A 20,877-nucleotide genomic window follows, 5' to 3' on the forward strand; every position below is an offset into this window, starting at 1 on the left:
AGTCAACCGTGTCCCATCCACTGCCATACATTATCCTTCATCCGTTCATGACCGCCACCCTGAATCATATATCACAGATCGTTTTCACCTCCATTAAAATCATTAGCTCCGTTCCGTGTCACTGATGTGGGATTCATTAAGGCCCTCCTTTGACGGATCGCTTCTTGTCGACATCAGCTCATTATCCAAGAAGTTGATCTAGGAACAACCCCTTCAGTACTTTGAAGCTTGCATGCCACAATGGCAAGTTTCTCACTTCCGGCGACAGGTATACATCAATGACCTTCGACCGAAAGATTTTGCGTGGTGTTCGACGCCAAGTCCTTTATTCACACCACGTGAATTGTACTGCAGTACCTTGAGGGTCATTATCATTATCGGTGATTCCTCTCGCGCTTGTTCACGGTTTACATCATTGACCGGTAATCAAGCGATGTCTTTCCATGTTCGACTTCAGAACAATTCTCACATGGATCGACTTGTACTTAGAGTGAAGATCAAACGAGTTTGAAGACCCCGGATCTAGTTTCATCCATCCTAGTTGCGATATATATTAAGGAAAGATAAAGACATTGACATGTACATCATTGCAGCAGATAATCATCCTACTCAAAGGATGATAATTTCATCAAAATTATCAGTCTATCATCAGACGATTGTCTGTTCTATGTACAGAAAAATGAATTTATAAAGCTGAGCATGGGAATGCCCACCTCAGCTAGATCATGAAAGCAATATGAAAAATAATGTATTGTATTGTATTGTATTACAGGTCTCCTCCCAGCATTGGATGAACTTCGGATCCCCCTGATAAAGCATTTCGCCCGATAAACAGCCTCATACTTTAGGGGCCAACTGTTATAGACATTTTTGTGCCTTACAGCATTGAGCATGAAATGTCCATAATCTAAGGGATCCAAAGTCCCTAAACATGTTGTTCCTACCCCTAGAGGAACAAGGCTAACAAACCATAGCAATTCACAGAAGTTCTCCACCTGAAACTGCTCAAAACAAGTCAATTCAGGATCATTTCAGTGGCTACACTAACTGTTTGCGCTGAATGTCAAAGCCAACACTGGCTACCTGCGTTGAATGTCAACTGGAACAAAGGCTACCTGCGCTGAACGAGAATGGACAAGTGGCAGGCTCATTTCTCAAGGTGTCAAAACCCAGGAAGCTTCCAAAATGACACTTGCCTCAGGGAATTCGACTGGTGATGAGTAAGAGGTTCCAAATCTCCAAGTGGAAGCAAGAACCTCCAAGTGGACTCAAGAACTAACAGAGGGAGAGGACACTAGTCAGATCTCAAGCTGAATCATCCTCTCTCCAAACATCTATATATGGATCTCTCCTCCATGAGATCTAGAGGCTGGAATTTTGTTATTGCAAAGAATTGCTGTTGGTTTGAGACTGGAATCATTGGGTGCTTAATGCTTTGAAGGGGCTGAAGATAGGAATTCCATTTGTTGGGAAGGAGATGCTGGATTGGAGCCCTTTGGGTTGTATCTCTTCCTGAACCTTGTTATTCATCAATAAAGCTATCTTGGTTCCTCCTATATTCTGATGTATTCTTGATGTATGAATGTATTAGTGTATTTGGTTTATTTCTAATCCTAAACTAGTTATGAATGTGAATATCTGTCTTTGTGTAGTGTTCTTCTCTTGTCTCAAGTAGCTGTTCTCTTGTGATCTTGCAGGAAGTTGAAGGTGGATAAGCAAGAAGGCAAGTAGCTGTGAACACCCAAAGAATAGAGAGACCGGATCGAGGGACAAACGAAAGACACCGGTAAGTCTATTGATCTCTCTTCTTTCACATTTCATAAAGGAAGAAACCAGAATAGCTGTACTTGTTTGTTGCTAAGGCACTGTCACACCTTAGGTGGATAGGATCGTCCTGCATAGGCATTTTTCCCCACAACATATTCCTACAATGTTTTCTGGTACACCATCTGTTCCAGCTGTTTATCAATCACTAGCTGGAGTCCACTTAGGGGCTGCTTCGGCACCATGGTTTGATCCTATTTATTCATTCGGAGTCCCATTTGGTCCTTCTTATGTTGAAGCTTAGAAATTTGATCTTGCATGCCAGTATCAATTTTGGAAAACAAATTTTCAAAAACTGATATATCCTTTAAACACTAGACTGCCGCCATATGGAGAGCAGTATGCCTTTTCACTGTTTCATTCTGGGAAACAACCATATGAGAGTTTCCAACAATATTCAGGTCAAACTGGAATTACATCTAGTGGTTGGATACCAATACTGCCAGAAAAACCAAGGGTTATATATCCAACGCAACCGATTTGACCTGTCTCGAATATTCCCACTACACCTGCTATTACGACTGTGTCGCAAACACAAGCACAGCCTGTTGTGTCTCAACCTTAACTTGCTCCTTCTTCCTCCCAACCTCAAGTTTCTAGGTAGAAGACTCAAGTCTCTCAGGGTGTGATACAATAGCCACTTGTCTCTACGGCTCAACTGCAAGCTCAGGTTAGTGCTTCTTTATATGGAATGACTCAGGCACCAACGTGTATTGTCAATCCACAACTTCGTCAATCCTACGGTATTGGGCAACTGCAAATGGTCCAACAACCGTGGCTGACACAATACCAACAACTGCAATTCCAATAATCCCAACCTCAGTTTGGACTTGGTTTACAAGATTAGACTGGTTTTGGTCAATATGAAGCCTACCTAGGACCTAAGCAACAAGGCTTTGTAGGTTATGGATAGCTGCATTTTCAAATCGGTTATCAACAACCACACTATACTGGTTATGTCCAACAACCTTATCAAAGTTACCAGCAACAGATGCATTATGCTGGTATGCAAAGACCTACTGCTCAGGCGATTCCATCTTATCCTGGGTATGCTCCACCCAACTTGAATCAGCAATTTCCTTTTATAGCAACACTAGAATTACCAGATTTGAACCAGCTGATGAATGATCCAATTGCATATGCCCCTTGGTGGCCAGTGATTCCTCATAAACTCCCCTATGATATTCCTAAGTTCAATGGAAATTCAGGTGAAGATCCATCGAATCATGTAATGAATTTCATTTTTGGTGCTCATCTAACACTCTGAATGATGATTCGATAAGACTTCATCTTTTTCAGAGAAAGCTCACTGGTCCAACACCGAAATGGTATATTGAATTTCCTAGAGCTTCATTTGATAACTTCACCATCCTTACCACTACTTTTATAACCCATTTTCAGTTACCCATTAGGTACGAAACTAGAACAGAACTCCTTACCAATTTTAAACGAACCACATCCAATCACATATATGATCATATTCATGAGTGGCGGCGTCATTGTCGAATGGTAAAGACATACGTTCCTGATCAATTGTTATCTGAGTGGTTTATTAAGTCCTTATTGCCATCTATCACTGAGGATGTGGTGGAAGGAGGGGTTGTCACTGAAGAGAAAGTCATTGCTCTTGCCCGATATTTAGATTTGATTTATGCTCAGTTTGGCACACTATACGACAAAATTCCTGATGCTCCTAGACTAGCTTTTCCATTCCACCTCCTCCTAAATCGAGTAGTAGGGACTCTCATGCTGATGACGGTGTGATCACTGCCTCAAGTACACAAACCGCAAGAGGTCCATCTGGTCAAGCTCTTGCTGTTTCTAGTCAAAATGCAAATGAAAATTCTCATGCCTCGGAAATTAATGCCGTGTCATTTGACAAAGGAAAAAATAAAAAGAAACCAGGGGCAAGAAGAAAGGGAAAAATAATAAGAAGAAATAGGAGAATTCCACTCCTGAAAAATCATCTGAAAACCTGACTGCGGCAAGGAAACCTCCTCGTTATCCATGTTTGATATGTAACGAGGAGAATTTTACAAGAGATTGTCCACATCGGTCTGTGGTTTCAAAACTTTTGAAGGCTTAAAATACCCTAGCAATGTTGATTGATCCATTTTCAAACCCATAAACTAATCTAGTTGCTATCGATAATGCTTCTGCATCCCAAGTGCTTATGCTATCCATCGCAAACAAGAAAAATGATGTTTTGATATCGACAAGGAATAAAGATTATGGGAATCCATCGTCGTCGAACAACTAGGCTCCTGATCAACCTAGTGGTTCGACAATGACTTTGGCAGAAGTAGTTCCACCCATCATTCCTGAATTAACTATAAAGCCACCAAAGGGAGTCGTAAATAAATCAACATTTAATCCTCATGCTCGAGCTGCTCAAAATTATAATATAGTGGAGGATCTGGCTCAATTGCCATCTGCTATGTCGACACTTGAAGTATTGAAAAATTATCCCTCCCGAAAGCAGGCTTTGTTATCAGCAATAGGTGGGATTGATCCAATGGATTCCAATCTTGTGGCCTTTAATCATAAAGAGTATACACCTTAGTTACCGGCCCAATTCGCTTTCCTTATATAGGTAAAATCCCTCAATAAAAATTTTCATCGATCCATCATTGGTGAGGGGGCATCTACTTGTATTATGTCGATGTGTTGCTGGAAAACTCTTGGTTCACCACCCTTGTCACGATTACCAACAACATTAAAAGCATTCAATGGAAGAAAATACACTCCGTATAGGATTTTAAGTAGCTTGCAAGTTGAACTGGGGGCAAGATAGTAGACATTGAAGTTGAGGTCATTGATGGACTCCTTGACTACAATATTTTACTAGGAAGGCCATGGTTTTATGCTATGGCTACCGTTGTGTCTACATATTTTAGAAAGATTGCATTTCCCTTCCAAGGTGGAATCACAATCATTGACAAACTAGCCTATTTTGCTAATAATTCACAAGCTACTAGAAGCATTCCATTGATCCATGGAAGTTCACAATCTCTTCAAAGCGTTGGAGTAGGTCTCCTAAAAGACCCTTCCTTAATGGGTACGTTTTCCCTCCCATCTCCATCTAGTTTCGCAGAAGTGGCCATAGTGGAAACCTGACATATGATCTCTTCTACATCGTCTAAGTTTAAGAAGAGTTCCAACTATTTTGATAGTGAGGATAATCATGAGGAGTTGCCACCAAGCCCCATCGAATCTTTGTAGCAATCAATTTTCTGGGCTTGGGTGGCAAACCCGAATCAACACTCGACGAGTGTTTGGCTAGATAGGTCTTTAGGATATGGCACCTCTTTTGATCCTTGGTCTCACATGCATTCTACAGACGAAGGAATCATCCAATCAATGATGTTAGGAGAGACGCCATGGGAAGATTACCATCATCGTTCCCACCTTCGAGATGACAATGAAGATTATTCAAACGACCTCAATCACCCCTCAATTGTTGATTTTTTATTAAATTCTGTAAATACGGTAGATTCCAAGTGAAATATGTCCAACATTGAATAAACTATCGCTATTAATATTTTGATCAAACCTAATATTGTAGAGAATATTCACATCGATAAATCTTGTTCTCCATCAGAACTAGATAACTACTGTGCTCTTTTTCACAAATTCAGAGATGTCTTTGCATGGTCATATGAAGAAATGCCAGGCATTGACTAGAGAATTGTTGAATATGAAATCAAGATGTATCCAGATGCCAAACCAGTATGACAATGGCTTCTATCTGTTCATTCGAAGAAAGCCACTGCCATTAAAGCAAAGGTTGAAAAACTTTTGCTTGCTGGCTTCATTTACCCTGTACCTCTCACTGATTGGGTATCGAATATTATTCCTGTGATGAAAAAACAAGGAACGATAAGAGTGTGCATCGACTATAGGGATGTAAATCAAGCATGTCCGAAGGACAAGTATCCTACACCCTTTATCGACTAGATTATTGATGAATGTGTTGGATGAAAAATATTTTCATTCATTGATGGATTTTTTGGATATAATCAAATCAATATTCGCTCACAGGACCAATCAAAAACTGCATTTATATGTCTGTGGGGCACATTTGCGTATCGTAAATTACCTTTTGTTTTTAAGAACGCATGGGAAACTTTTCAGGGGGCAATGAATTACACCTTCCATGACACCAAACACATTGTTCAACCATATCTCAATGATCTGCCTGCTCATTCACGAAAAACAGACTGATCATCTACAACATTTGAGAGCCATATTTTTACGTTGCCAACACTACAAGATATGACTCAATCCACACAAATGTGTGTTTTGTGCTGGTTTTGGTCGACTGCTTGGTTTTATAGTTTCTAAGGACGAAATTCAACTCAACCCATTTAAGGTTCAGGGAATTCTTGACATGCCTCCACCTTCAAATTTACTTCAAATTCAGAGACTCCAAGGCAAATATAACTTTCTGAGGAGGCTTATTCCACATTATGCTGAGACCGTTAAAGGTTATACACATCTTTTGAGAAAGGGGGTACCCTTCCACTGGGATCAGTTTGTGCAAGACTCCTTTAATGCTTTAAAAGATTCCCTAATAAAAGCATCATTAATGTATGCTCCTGACTATCAAAAAGACTTCAACCTATATCTCGCCATTGCAGATACAACCATCGCTATGGTTTTAGTGCAACAACATGACGGAATTGAAAATACTATATATTATCTAAGTAGTTGTTGTGGGGAAAAATGCCTATGCAGGACGATCCTATCCACCTAAGGTGTGATAGTGCCTTAGCAACAAACAGAGACAGCTATTCTAGTATTCTTCCTTTATGAATTAAGAATGAAGAGAGAGATGGATGGACTAACCGGTGTCTTCCATTTGTCCCTCGATCCGGCTTCTCTTCTCTTGGAGAGTTCCCAGCTACTTGCCTTCTCGCTCGCCCAGCTTCAAGAGGTTTCTGCAAGATCACAAGAAGAGAACACTACACAAGACATGGATTCATATTCATAACTAGTTTAGGATTAGAAATAAACTAAACATACCAATGCAATCATACATAAAAAATATGTTATCACTGAAAATAGTGTAGTCAAAAAATTTTAGCCTGGCTCAAAGAGTGGGTGTTTTCGCAGCGCCAGAATTATTTTTAGCAGTTTCGCAGCGCCAGGATTCTTTTTAGCAGTTTCGCAGCGCTACCTGTTTGAGTGGTTTCGTAGTGTGCTACGAAACTGGGGATTTGTTCGAGTTTTCAGTAGAGGCCCGAATCATAGCATGCCTATTGTACACTGATTACAACTGCTGCAGATGAGGTTGATCTGCTTAAAAGGTTTGATGTCAGATTTTTCAGATGAGATTGAAGATATCAAGGTTTACTAGGTTGTTCGTGTATTATGCACAATGGCTACACCTTCAATCATCAATATGTAAAACCTAATCCTTATAAGGTGGAAAAAAGCAACATGAATGCTGATGGTTTTCAGCTGTTTTGGTCAACAATTATGTCTTTTCTTTGTAGCATTCCAGCTTAGAATAGCCCCTGTGTATATGGCCTTTTTGCGCCTTATGGGTAATGATAATGAAGGAAAATTTGGCGTGCGGGCAAATGGACAAAAGCTGTAGTCAGAGAAATGGATAAGATTGCTGGGATGCTTACACCAGAGCAGGACTAGTCAGTAAGGATCGCTGCTATGCAAAAAGTTGAAGGTCTTGTTTTTGGAGGTACTCCTAATTATGGATGCTTTCCAGCACTGTTGAAGCAGCTTGTGGGACCTTTGACTGTTCAGTTATCTGATCGTCGATCTAGTATGGTGAAACAGGCATGCCATTTATTGAGCTTGTTGTCGAAAGAGCTATTAGGCGATTTTGAGGCCTATGCTGAATTGTTTATACCAGTTCTCTTTAAACTTGTAGTCATAACAGTCCTTGTGATTGTTGGATTAGCAGATAATTGTATAAAGACGATGTTATGTAATTGTTAAGTTGCTCGCATTCTTCCTAGCATCGTGGATTGTGCCAAGAATGATCGTAATGCAATTCTCTGTGCCAAGTGTTGTGATTATGCATTGCTCGTGTTAGAATATTGAGCTGGTGCTCCTGAAATACAACGTTCAGCTGACCGATTATGAAGACTTTATAAAGTGTTGCGTGGCGTCGTGGAGATGCTACGAGTGAGGTTCTTCCTATGGCAAGAACATGTTATCGCATGTTTGTAAAAAACCTGGCCAGAGCGCTCACAACGCATATTTTCAAGTTTTGATGTTGTAATACGGAGGCTTATAAATAAGGAGGTAGGAGATATTTATAAGAGATTTGTTTCTCCATCAAATCGTGATAGAGGTACACAGCCCTTGAGGAATCCGGCATTGAGAAAGCCTTTTAGACAAGCTCCTGAAAGAAGCCATGAAAGTGTTCTTCAAACCGGCAAACAGCAAGTTAGTGTCTTTGAAAGTATGCTGAGAGGCTTAGACTCTTCGAAGAAAGGGAGTGTTTTATAGTTTCACGGCCTGTTAGCAGGGATCCGGGAAATGAAGTTGGAGGAAGTTGTCAAAGAACACAATCTTCTGTGTTTCTTGCCCGTGCCGGTGTTGATTCCCCATCTGCACATGATCCACCCTTTCCGGCATATGTTTCTGGAATAAGTCAGATTCCTGTGCGCCCTTCTCTTGATGCTAATGTATATAAAATTGGCATGCGCAGTGGTACTTTAAGTGCCGATCTTCCTGTTATGGCGTCTTTGGAGAATGCGCATTAACTGTATGACAATATCAGTATTCGAATTTTCTCTTATGCAATGCAGTGATAAAATGCCAAATGTAAAGCGGTTTTTATAAAGGTTTTGATTGCCATAGGGTTGCCATGATTAATGACACCGGGATAGATATGTGGCAAACGAAGATATTAGCTGTTCGTTCATTTGCTCTGCCACCGATGAAAGACAGAGACACCTGGTTGATATTTGTTATTCTTTGCCGGAAAAGGGGTAGTCGAGTTGTTTTTTTTTTATATGCTACAAGGCCGCCATTATTAGTGGCATAAGAGCTGGCGTCGTTAAAAGGGGTAATCGTGTTGGTTACATGCTCCAGCTGTTGGATTTGGAGGAGAGATAGAATGGCGCTTTTATAATTTGCAAGGATTAGTTCTGGGTTTTCTAGAATCCGTCTTTCGGGCAAACTGTTAATATTGATGAATATTTGATAGATAAAAGAGTATCATAAAATCGCTGCTGTCGTAGTGTTGCTCAGGTGCGCGCTATACATTTCATTCTATGGAAGATAATCAGATCAGAGGATTTTTGTTAAGATCCTTCGATCTTGTGAAACACATATGATTAGAGTTCTTTCAGATATGGTAAAATAAAGCTCGTTTTTGGGGGTTTCAATTGTGGATTGAATCGTGCAGAAGTTGTGAATTTTGATCTTGTAGATTGGCTACCACATGGTGGGTTTGCAGTGGAAATGTTTCTGATATTTACAATAAAGATTTGGATCGTTGGTCAGTAAGCAGGAACCCAAACGCTTCCAAGGGAACAGAAGGCTAGAGTTTGCATGGTTAAATTGTTGAAGCCGTGAAGCCACATTTAATTGGAATGACAGGTCTCTGGGAAATCCATTGCCGTTGTATCATTCCCCTACTTCTGCATTGAGCTGCCATATTCACTGGTATGCTTGGGAATAAGTTGGGAAGCACTGTCATGGAATGTTGCTTTCTATCCTGGGATGGGATTCAAATCGTGCTGTTAAGAAATCTCGTTTTTCAGAGGATGAAGCACGTTTATATATTGCAGAGATTGTGGATGTCCTTGAATACCTTCACAAAGTAGGACTGATACACCGAGATGTAAAGAGAATATACTTCTTCAAACCAATGGAAAACACCTCAATTTCAATTATTCCGACTACTTCAAACGAGAAGACCTGCACATTTGTTGGTACAGCTGCCTGCGTTCCGCCAGAGGTCCTTAAGCATGCACCTCCAACAATTGGAAATGATCTATGGGCACTGGGTTGCGCGTTGTATCAGATGCTGTCTGACATATTACCTTTTAAAGATGGCAGTGAGTGGCTCACATTCCAAAGGATCATGGATAGAGATTTCAAATTTCCTGAATATTTTTCTTCTGAAGCTTGGCACCTTATTGATTGTTTGCTGGATATGGACTCATCTAAAAGATTGGCTTCTGACCCTGAAGGGTATGCTTCTCTCTAGAGTCATCCTTTCTTCAAGGGAGTTGACTGGGATAATGTTAGGAGTATGCTGGCTCCAAAGTTAGCCCCACCATTAACTGTGACTCTAAATGGGAGAAATTTCTAGATCCAGGGGAGTTCATTGTGATGGTTTCATTAGTTAAGAAAATTCGGAAACTTTACAGCAAAAAGATGCAGCTGATTCTGACAGACAAGCCGAAGTTGATATAGGTAGACCCAGTCAAATTGGTACAGCAGGGTGAGATAGTTTGGTTTGATAATCCTAAGGAGCTTAATGTCCAAGTGTTGAATTCTTCCAACTTTAAGATCTGTACTTTGAAAAAGACCACCTCATTTGAAGATTTGAAGGCAGCAAGGAATACTACAGTGACTCTATGTTCCAGTTGGAATTTATGAAGCTTTTTATTGGTTTGATGCTAATCTAGTTGGCTGTGATATGTAATGACAGAAGCAAGCTTTATCTTCTTAAAACTATTTAGGTTCCTAATAGCTGTACAAATGTCTGAAGAGATCATGAATCTAAGCAGAAAACGCTTCAAAGATACATAGGTTCTGTTTTGACATCTACAGCAGTTTCGTAGCGCGCTACGAAACTGCTGTAGAATGCTGTTTTGTGGAAAAACAATGAATTTTGATGATGAGGTCAGTTAATGGTAAAAGAAGGTCTCAAACTCAGGCAGGGAGATCATACATGGGTTTTATAACAACTCAAACAGTGACAGGTGTAGCTCTTGAAGAAAAAATAAAATATTTTGTTTATTTTCATAAAGTTTTCTCAAAGGCAATTTATGACCGAGCTACTAGCGTATTGGTGGGGTTACCAGAATCTTCGGTTGATACACCTGTTGGTCCTTGAAGTATCCAGATCATATAACATATGGTGGTTATGCGTTGATTAATTGAAGGTTTAAAAAACTCGGAGTGTGGTTTTTAAATGATGAAGAGGAATGGAAGACAGGGGATCGTGGATGTAGGGTGATTAATTTTATCAATTAATAAGCTGCCTTACAGCTAGCATCCGAGACCAGCTTGCTCGGTGATTGTTCCCTTAACATATCTTAGCCATAATGAAAATCATACAGCTGTCCAGCATCCAAGAAAGCATCAAGTCTGCGAGGAGAATGAAATTAGTATTTTAGTTGGATTAGGATTGTGTGTAATTTTAGTTCAACATGTTTGTAATTAATGCAGTAGTTAAGAGCATGTAGGAAGAGTTAATAGCCACCTTCGAGGCTCCCCTCATGCTGGAGGAGGAAGCTCGAGGTGTTTGAGTTTGCTTGCCTATATATGGGCCAAGTTAGGATGTAAAAAGGGTTGGACTGTATGTACAAAAACAGAGTTTTATAGAGCTTATGAAAAGACTGTTACAGTAATAGCAAACAGAGTTTTTTCTTCCCAAGATTCTCAATGCATCTCTTTGTTCAAATGTGATGGTGGTTTTAGTTTCTTAATGTTCTTTTTACAGCCTTGTTATGGTACAATCCCTCAGAATTCATATTATATGCTCTGACTTCCTGTGTGCTTGACAGGCTGTGGGTTTTGGTGAAGCATGTTTGAACATCACTCAGAATTCATTTTTTAATGCTCTGACTTCCTGTATGTTCAGCAGGCTTTGATTTAGGTAAATTATGTTTGAACCTTTGATGATGCAAAGAGCCTTGGCTTCTATGAGATGACTGTGATTTGGTTTATTAACTGTGAGAGACTCCATAGCCCAATGAAGACTAATTTGATGTATGTCCAGCCAGCTATATTTTTATAAAGGTGTGAAGAGTTAGCCCTCTAGTGTTTGAAGGATTTTGTCAAGAGTCATGAGAGAGCCCTCTCTGATTAGGAAGGCTAATTCCTAATCTAAAGTATGGTCTGAAACAGTTACATGAGACCTTGCTTGGTTGCAGTCCCTAGTACTGGTTTTGTGATAACAAAATACATCAATATATAGGAGAAACCAAGATAGCTTTATTGATGAATAACAAGGTTCAGGAAGAGATACAACCCAGAGGGCTCCAATCTAGCATCTCCTTCCCAGCAAATGGAATTCCTATCTTCACCCCCTTCAAAGCATTAAGCACCCAATGATTCCAATCTCAAACCAACAGCAATTCTTTGCAATAACAAAATTCCAGCCTTCAGATCTCATGGAGGAGAGATCCATATATAGATGTTTGGAGAGAGGATGAGTCAGCTTGAGATCTGACTAGTGTCCTCTCCCTCTGTCAGTTCTTGATTCCACTTGGAGGTTCTTGCTTCCACTTGGAGATTTGGAACCTCTTACTCATCACCAGTCGAATTCCTTGAGGCAAGTGTCATTTTGGAAGCTTCATGGGTTTTGACACCTTGAGAAATGAGCCTGCCACATGTCCACTCTCGTTCAGCGCAGGTAGCCAGTGTTCCAGTTGAAATTCAACGTAGGTAGCCAGTGTTGGCTTTGACATTCAGCGCAAACAGCTAGTGTAGCCACTGAAATGATCCTGAATTGGCTTGTTTTTGAGCAGTTTCTGGTGGAGAACTTCTGTGAATTGCTGTGGTTTATTAGCCTTGTTCCTCTAGGGGTAGGAACAACATGTTTAGGGACTTTGGATCCCTTAGATTATGGACATTTCATGCTCAATGTTGTAAGGCACAAAAATGTCTATAACAGTTGCCCCCTAAAGTATGAGGCTGTTTATCGGGCGAAATGCTTTATCAGGGGGATCCGAAGTTCATCCAATGCTGGGAGGAGACCTGTAACAAGATACAATACAATACATTATCTTTCATACTGCTTTCATGATCTAGCTGAGGCGGGCATTCCCATGCTCAACTTTATAAATTCATTTTTCTGTACATAGAACAGACAATCGTCTGATGGTAGACTGATAATTTTGGTGAAATTATCATCCTTTGAGTAGGATGATTATCTGCTGCAATGATGTACATGTCAATGTCTTTATCTTTCCTGAATATATATCATAGCCCGGATGGATGAAACTAGATCCGGGGTCTTCAAACTCGTTCGATCTTCACTCTAAGTACAAGTCGATCCATGTGAGAATTGATCTGAAGTCGAACATGGAAAGACATCGCTTGATTACCGGTCGAAGATGTAAACCGTTAACAAGCGCGAGAGGAATCACCGATAATGATAATGACCCTCAAGGTACTGCAGTACAATTCACGCGGTGTGAATAAAGGACTTGGCGTCGAACACCATGCAAAATCTTTCGGTCGAAGGCCATTGATGTATACCTGTCACCGGAAGTGAGAAACTTGTCATTGAGGCATGCAAGCTTCAAAGTACTGAAGGGTTTGTTTCTAGATCAACTTCTTGGATAATGAGCTGATGTCGACAAGAAGCGATCCATCAAAGGAGGGCCTTGATGAATCCCACATCAGTGACACGAAACGGAGCTAATGATTTTAATGGAGGTGAAAACGATCTGAGACATATTATTCAGGGTGGCGGTCATGAAAGGATGAAGGATAATGTATGGCAGTGGATGGGACATGGTTGACTTTTCTGAACGACTTCTCTTGAACATGTGGCGACACTGATGCAATGGATCGGTAGCATTACCCCAAATATGGATGGTATGGCGAGACCATGGATGTGACCGGTGAATGAAACAACCCAACCCGATTGTGGTACGGAGGAAAAGTGTCATGTTCAAGAGCGACTTGCTACCATCAAAGTTTTCTTTAGTTTCTCCAAATTTTTCCCCAGTCATTGCTGACCAGTACCTCTTTATTTTTGTCAATCTTGAGGAGGATAACATATTCTTGTTCTATAACCTGCCCGTCGGGCAAGCCCATCGCTATGTTTTAACGAGCCTAGCGATAGTGAAACTCGTTCTCGTCTAAAGACAAGTTTGTCGCTATTTAGTGATTTTAACGAGTCTAACGACAAGGATAACTCGGTCCTTTTCATTTTTAGAGAGCCTGAAAAGGTACATAAAGTTAACTCCGAAAGTCCTTTTTCGTCATCTAATCCCTTAAGTCCGAAAAAGTATAAAACAATACAGAAGGGATGATTTTTCGATAGTTTTAACGAGCCGAATAAAACAAGCGCTCGATCGTTTTGTGCAATAATCCCTCAGGTCCAAAAATATTAAAATCTAGAGGATGGATAGCACTTCCTGTCCCTTTAACGAGCCGGAAGGCCAAGGACTCGGCAATCTTTTCATATTTTACGAGTCAGATGAAAAGAGCTTAAAGAAGACTCGTCCTTTGAGGAACGAGTGATAAACAGGGTTAGCAGCTGATTCCAGGTATAGGTTGGAATTTTCCAATCACGGCAGTGTCACAAGGATGGCTAGGTGAAATCCCTCTTCGCAGCTGTTCCTCAAAATGGGTAAACAATCATATGGAGGTGAACGATCGGCCAAATGAAAAGTGGAGGTGACGGTGCAAACACGACCAAGGCTTTAATGGCTGATGATATTACATTCACAGTGGTTATTTACCGGGATAGTTCATTTTTTAACGAGCTTAAACGTGGGTGGAAACATTTGCTCGATTTTACGTTTATTTTTTAACGAGCATGAATTATGTGCTAAAACTGCTCGGATCTTGCGTTTATTTTTTAACGAGCATGAACTTTGTGCTAAAACTGCTCGAAAACCCAGTCATATGATAAGAATGTCTCATTGAAGATGCTATTTTTTATGGAGCTTCATCTTACAAAGCTATGCCCCGTATCCTTTCGTTATGCGAGTTCGGAAACGACTAATCCTACAAGTTTAAAGGGTTAGACCTACAGGTTTAAAGGGAGGACCTAAAAATTTAAAAAATAAATAGCTGCCCCTTGCTTGCACTCCAAAAGGTTTGCATGCCCCCAGGCATAAAATATGATTTCAAGGTTACCCTTACTTTGTCCGCCAAAACATTTGTTTAAGCAGGAAAGGCCTACCTCTTTCAGGCTACCCAAAGATTGTCTCGTTAATCTTTCAAACAAAACACTTCTTCGGCGATATCTATCGAGATAGACAAAGGTGAATGACCTTAGTGCCAAACACGTAGCTTTGACAAGAGAATCTTATTCTAGAATAACCCCTCTCCAGCAAGGGCGGGGTATAGACTAGTCATATTCTCCCGCGGAAACCTACTCTATACCCAAAGTTTTCCTGCCGAAGCAGACCAGGATGCATGCCCCCTGGGTTCCAGTCATATCCTCCCGGATTACTCGCGCTCATCAGGAGGACGGACCGTGGGTTGAGACACTTCTTGCGTGAAGAGACCATTTAGGGATGGTATCTGACTATTTGCGATGTGTGATCCGGGAAATGAAAGTTGGTCCACGAGCTTGACCACTCTTCCTTCATGCGGGAAATACATTACTCTAAAGAGTGAGGAGACGAGGGCCCCCATGCAATATATATAGTCTCGTCCAAGGAGTAGGTTATAATCCAAGGGTCCTTGAACGACCATCACGTTCACTTGAACGGTCTTCCCTTTCAATGTTATGGGCACATTGGGGAGGATCCCTAAAGGTCGACTGGTTCCTTTATCAAAGCCTGATAGATTTCTCATTTCAGGCAAAAGCGCTGGCGAACCAAGCGCTTTCCAAGAAGTAGAGGAAAGGATACTCACAGATGCCCCTTCATCAATGATAGTGCCAGCCATTACCATTCTGTATATTTGAACGATAATTCTGAATGGTATGCTTGCTGGCAACCGGGGTCTTCCTAGTTGGTTCCAGTCGAAGGACACAACCAGGTTGCTTGGTGGTGGCACTGAATAGACGGCCGGATATCGCCCTGACGAACTTCCTTCCTGTGATAAAGGAATGGGGGCATTGCCCCCTTGTTCATCAGAGTCTGTGTTGATGAAGAGAATTTGGACGGTGTCGTCTTTATTCTCCTCTGTGATGGTATCATTCGAAGATAGAGCCTCTGAAGGCAAAACTGGGTCAACTGCCGTCTCAACCTTTTGACTTTCGTCAGGCATGGATCCAGACAGTTCATCTTCAATGATAGATGCTTCGGCTGACCACCTGGGTGGGCCGGCCGGGCTCTCAACTAGTGAAGGAATTGGCAGGAGTTTTTGATATCCAGGAGGAAGTTGCGCTCGTAAAATTGGGCGATCTTCCAGAACTATTTTAGCCTCGTCTAAGAAGGGACAATGGTGGATGGCATGGTTGCCTTCACACAGTTTGCAGGGAAATCTAGCTTTCCCTCTCTGTCCTGTGGTTTCACTTTCACTAGTTGACGGTGAGCAGTCAACATGGCTATCAGAGGTTGATGCTACCGAATTGTGCAAACGGGGAGACCAGTCCCTTAGTATCCGAGGGATGCAGGGAAAATCTCTATGGAAGTGGTCTCCCTTGCATATGACGCATGGAAATTTAGGCCTTGTCAGTGCTGCGTGTGGATTTTTGTCAGACGACACTTGTTTGCCCCCAGTCGCTTTTGGCTCCTTCTTCTTCTTCTCTTTCTTCTTCTTTTCCTTCTTATCCTTAGGAACTTGGTTTTTTGTTTTACCAGTTCCATCAAGCGAAGAGGAAGGAAGAGAGGAAGAGTTAGATGAAGTAGAAGGCTGGTTGGCAACCGTAGTTTGGTATAACTGTTGACTCGACTATTCAGGAATAGTGGTGGTTTGAACGACATTGGTTGAAAAGAGCCAGACCGGCAGGCCAATTGTCAGTCCTGGAAGCGACAATGTGGCCATATGGGGCACACCAACATCTCCCCAAGAGGAGAAGGAACTAGGATTTCCACCAAGGTGAACTCCTTGGTTGGTGTGCTCCATTTTTTCAACCTAAAGATCAACGCAAGAATAAGGGGTGATTGTTCTGTTTAAAATAAATTTTAACGACGCTTTAGACACAACTTGCTTTTTCACTTTTAAAGAGTCGAGAAAAAGCTAAAGATGACTCTAGTCTCCTTCGATGTTTTAACGAGCCCGAACTGACAAATGCTCGGATGGACTTTTTCTGTTATAGAGTCTGAAAAAGGCCAAAAGAAACTACTCTGGAGTTCTAGGCAGAAGGTGTGCCAAACTTTTCGCAAAACCGCAGAATACTTTTTAGGGTACGGTCGGTCAATCTTCCTAAATGCTGTGTTCAGTGCATTGCGATCAGTAGGGCGGCCGACACGACTTCCTAAGGATAAAGGTTTTATGCCTATAGGGGTCTCCCAATATATACGCGACAATACGTGGGAGCACAATCCGTACTGGCGCTATCGTCCCTCAGGAGGAATCACCCACCATCCACGAGATCGACAGTCACCAGGCTTAACGACGCCGGAACACGTCTCTAGCCTAGACCTCTATGTTGTGCGTTATGTTGTAAAGCGTTGTTAAGTTCATTCAATTTATTTTAGGTTGATCTTTTTAAAGTTTTCCTTTCAAGGTTCACCACGAGATGTATGATACAGATTCCTAAATGCAGTCTAAAGATGATAAGCAAGCTTTATATCTTTTCAACTTTGAAAATCATAGCTATTAAAGGAAAAGAAAGACACCATCTTTTCTCAAAGAGCAATCAGCACACTCTAATGCACTTTTCCTAAATCAAGCATGCAAACTATCAAAATGCAAATGCACAATGCAGGTGTTTGTTTTTTCCGCTTTCTTAGTATTGATGCCTACAAAAGAAAGCTTTTTGCACAACTTTGAATTTGCTTTTAAATGACCAATACAAACAAGTTTACTTTTTCGAAAGCAGAGAGGGTAGAAGAGATTACAACACTTAACGATTTTCGAAATGAATACTTGTTTTGACACTTAAAAGAGACAAACTCAAACCAATAAGCAAAAGCAAATGTATAATCAACTGCAAACAGCCAATGAACTCTCTCCTAAGATCACAATCAATAGATCTAAATCAAGGGCTACAGGATGATTATTTCACTCATGCAAAGGAAAACTGTAAATGATGCCACAAACACATAAAAACATTCATAGTCTTTTTGTACAAAAGGAGGCGGAATCTAAGCAGAGAAAAGGAGTTATCAAACTGGTACCTATGCTGGTTACAGGCTGCAAAAATCAGAGATCAAAACAAGGCAAAACAGAGCAGAGAACCCCAGCTGCACTAGGACAAACTGGTTCAGCGCAACCTCAACACAGGGGTTTTGACATTCAGTGCAGGTAGCCTTCACGGGACCTGCGTTAAAATGCAGAATCCCTTCACTGGGTCTGCGCTGAAGGAGAAACTCTCGTTTCCCACAGGTTCTGGGTCACAGATTGCTATTTAATCAACTGTTTCAGGCCAAATAAAAGCAACAAGCAAGGTTTCCCACGAAGAAAGAAGGCTCGGGGGATGCTTTGAGGGAGTACTAAGATCTATCACAAAGGATCATCAAATCATTTGTGAGTCCATTGTTCAGATCATAGACAAGTCCAGTGATTGGATCAAGGCAACAACTGTCTACTTTGCATCCGGGAAAAGCAGATGCAGTTCGATTGTTGCTGTCAAGCCTATGAAATAAACAATGATAGAAACACAAATAAAATGACTAAACAAATCTCCCCAGCAGAGTCGCCAATTTGTTGTGGGGAAAAATGCCTATGCAGGACGATCCTATCCACCTAAGGTGTGACAGTGCCTTAGCAACAAACAGAGACAGCTATTCTAGTATTCTTCCTTTATGAATTAAGAATGAAGAGAGAGATGGATGGACTAACCGGTGTCTTCCGTTTGTCCCTCGATCCGGCTTCTCCTCTCTTGGAGAGTTCCCAGCTACTGGCCTTCTCGCTCGCCCAACTTCAAGAGGTTTCTGCAAGATCACAAGAAGAGAACACTACACAAGACATGGATTCATATTCATAACTAGTTTAGGATTAGAAATAAACTAAACATACCAATGCAATCATACATCAAAAATACATCAATATATAGGAGAAACCAAGATAGCTTTATTGATGAATAACAAGGTTCAGGAAGAGATACAACCCAGAGGGCTCCAATCCAGCATCTCCTTCCCAGCAAATGGAATTCCTATCTTCACCCCCTTCAAAGCATTAAGCACCCAATGATTCCAATCTCAAACCAACAACAATTCTTTGCAATAACAAAATTCCAGCCTTCAGATCTCATGGAGGAGAGATCCATATATAGATGTTTGGAGAGAGGATGAGTCAGCTTGAGATCTGACTAGTGTCCTCTCCCTCTGTCAGTTCTTGATTCCACTTGGAGGTTCTTGCTTCCACTTGGAGATTTGGAACCTCTTACTCATCACCAGTCGAATTCCCTGAGGCAAGTGTCATTTTGGAAGCTTCCTGGGTTTTGACACCTTGAGAAATGAGCCTGCCACATGTCCACTATCGTTCAGCGCAGGTAGCCAGTGTTCCAGTTGACATTCAACGCAGGTAGCCAGTGTTGGCTTTGACATTCAGCGCAAACAGCTAGTGTAGCCATTGAAATGATCCTGAATTGGCTTGTTTTTGAGCAGTTTCTGGTGGAGAACTTCTGTGAATTGCTGTGGTTTGTTAGCCTTGTTCCTGTAGGGGTAGGAACAACATGTTTAGGGACTTTGGATCCCTTAGATTATGGACATTTCATGCTCAATGTTGTAAGGCACAAAAATGTCTATAATAGTAGTTATCTTAATGATACAAAAAGCAAGTACTCTTATGTTGAAAAGTTGGCTTTAGCAGTCGTTCAAGCAGTATAGAGATTTCGACACTATGTACTCTTTCACAAAACTACCATTGTGTCAGATTGCAACCCTATGACATACATTTTATCACGTCAAGTGCTGGGTGGAAAATATTCCAAATGGATAGCCATTTTGCAAGAGTTTGATTTGGAATTCACCAAATCCAAATCCAAGAATTCTCTCGTCTTTGCAGAGTTACTTTGCAACCTTCCCTCGTCCTCCAATGATTTAACATCAAAAGCATCAATTATGGATGAGACTCTGTTTCTGATATTGTCAAGCGATCCATGGTATGGGGATATACTGGTCTATCTCCAGACCCAAACTTTTAGTCCTAACACCTCTCACTTTGAATAGTGCGTACTTGATACCAAGCCAAAGACTATCTGATTGTTGGTGATACACTTTACCATCATGGTATTGATACGGTTTTACGAAGGTGTCTCATGCATGAGGAGGCCGAAAAAGTTTTGAATGATTATCATTCAGGTGCTTGTGGGGGGCATCTATCTGTTTACGTTACTACACAAAAGATCTTACGAGTTGGTTACTTCTGGCCCACCATATTCAAAGATTGCATAATTGTAGTTGGAATTTGCTATGCTTGTCAGATTTTTGATCGCAAAACCAGATTACCACCTGCACCACTGCATCCAGTCGTTGCTTTTGGCCCATTCTCTAAATGGGGCATTGATTCCATGACATGTAACCCCACCTCTGTCGGGGGGCATGGGTATATTATAGTCACTATCAACTATTTTACAAAATGGGCGGAGGCGATGCCTACATTGAACAACAGCGGCAAAACGACTGCTCTTTTCTTTTTCAATCATGTAGTTTCTAGATTTGGTGTAGCACAAGCTATAGTCACAGATCATGGGTCACATTTTCGCAATCACATGATGATCGAATTAACTACCAAATTAGGACTGTCCCATGATATTTCTACTCCATATTATCCGCAGGCTAACAGACAAGTTGAGGAAATCAACAAGGTCCTTAAAAGCATGCTGTAGAGAATGATTGGAGTCCATAAACGGAATTGGCATTTAATCCTGTACTCAACTCTATGGGCATATAGGACTTCGGTGAGAAATGTGACCAGATTTACACCCTTTCAGTTGGTGTATGGTCTGGAAGCAGTCTTACCAATTCAGTGCGAAATCTCATCCCTCAAGCTTGCAATCGATCTGCTTCTCGAAACTTTTAAAGAAGAGGCTTGTTTCTTGAAATTAATCCATTTGGATGAGACTCGTTGTGATGCCGCATTGGCTAACGAAGCACA

At 41.2% G+C, this 20,877-nt stretch overlaps 1 pseudogene; it reads left to right on the forward strand.

Moving 5' to 3' along the window:
• Window positions 1-9,502: 9,502 nt before the first annotated feature.
• The window catches only part of LOC149233394 (3-phosphoinositide-dependent protein kinase 2 pseudogene), a 50,632-nt pseudogene continuing 39,257 nt past the window's right edge, over window positions 9,503-20,877 (forward strand).

This window comes from Pinus tabuliformis, chromosome J (assembly GCF_031772625.1).
Source record: "Pinus tabuliformis cultivar Carrire ecotype Pingquan chromosome J, CPIR1, whole genome shotgun sequence".
NCBI lineage: Eukaryota > Viridiplantae > Streptophyta > Pinopsida > Pinales > Pinaceae > Pinus > Pinus tabuliformis.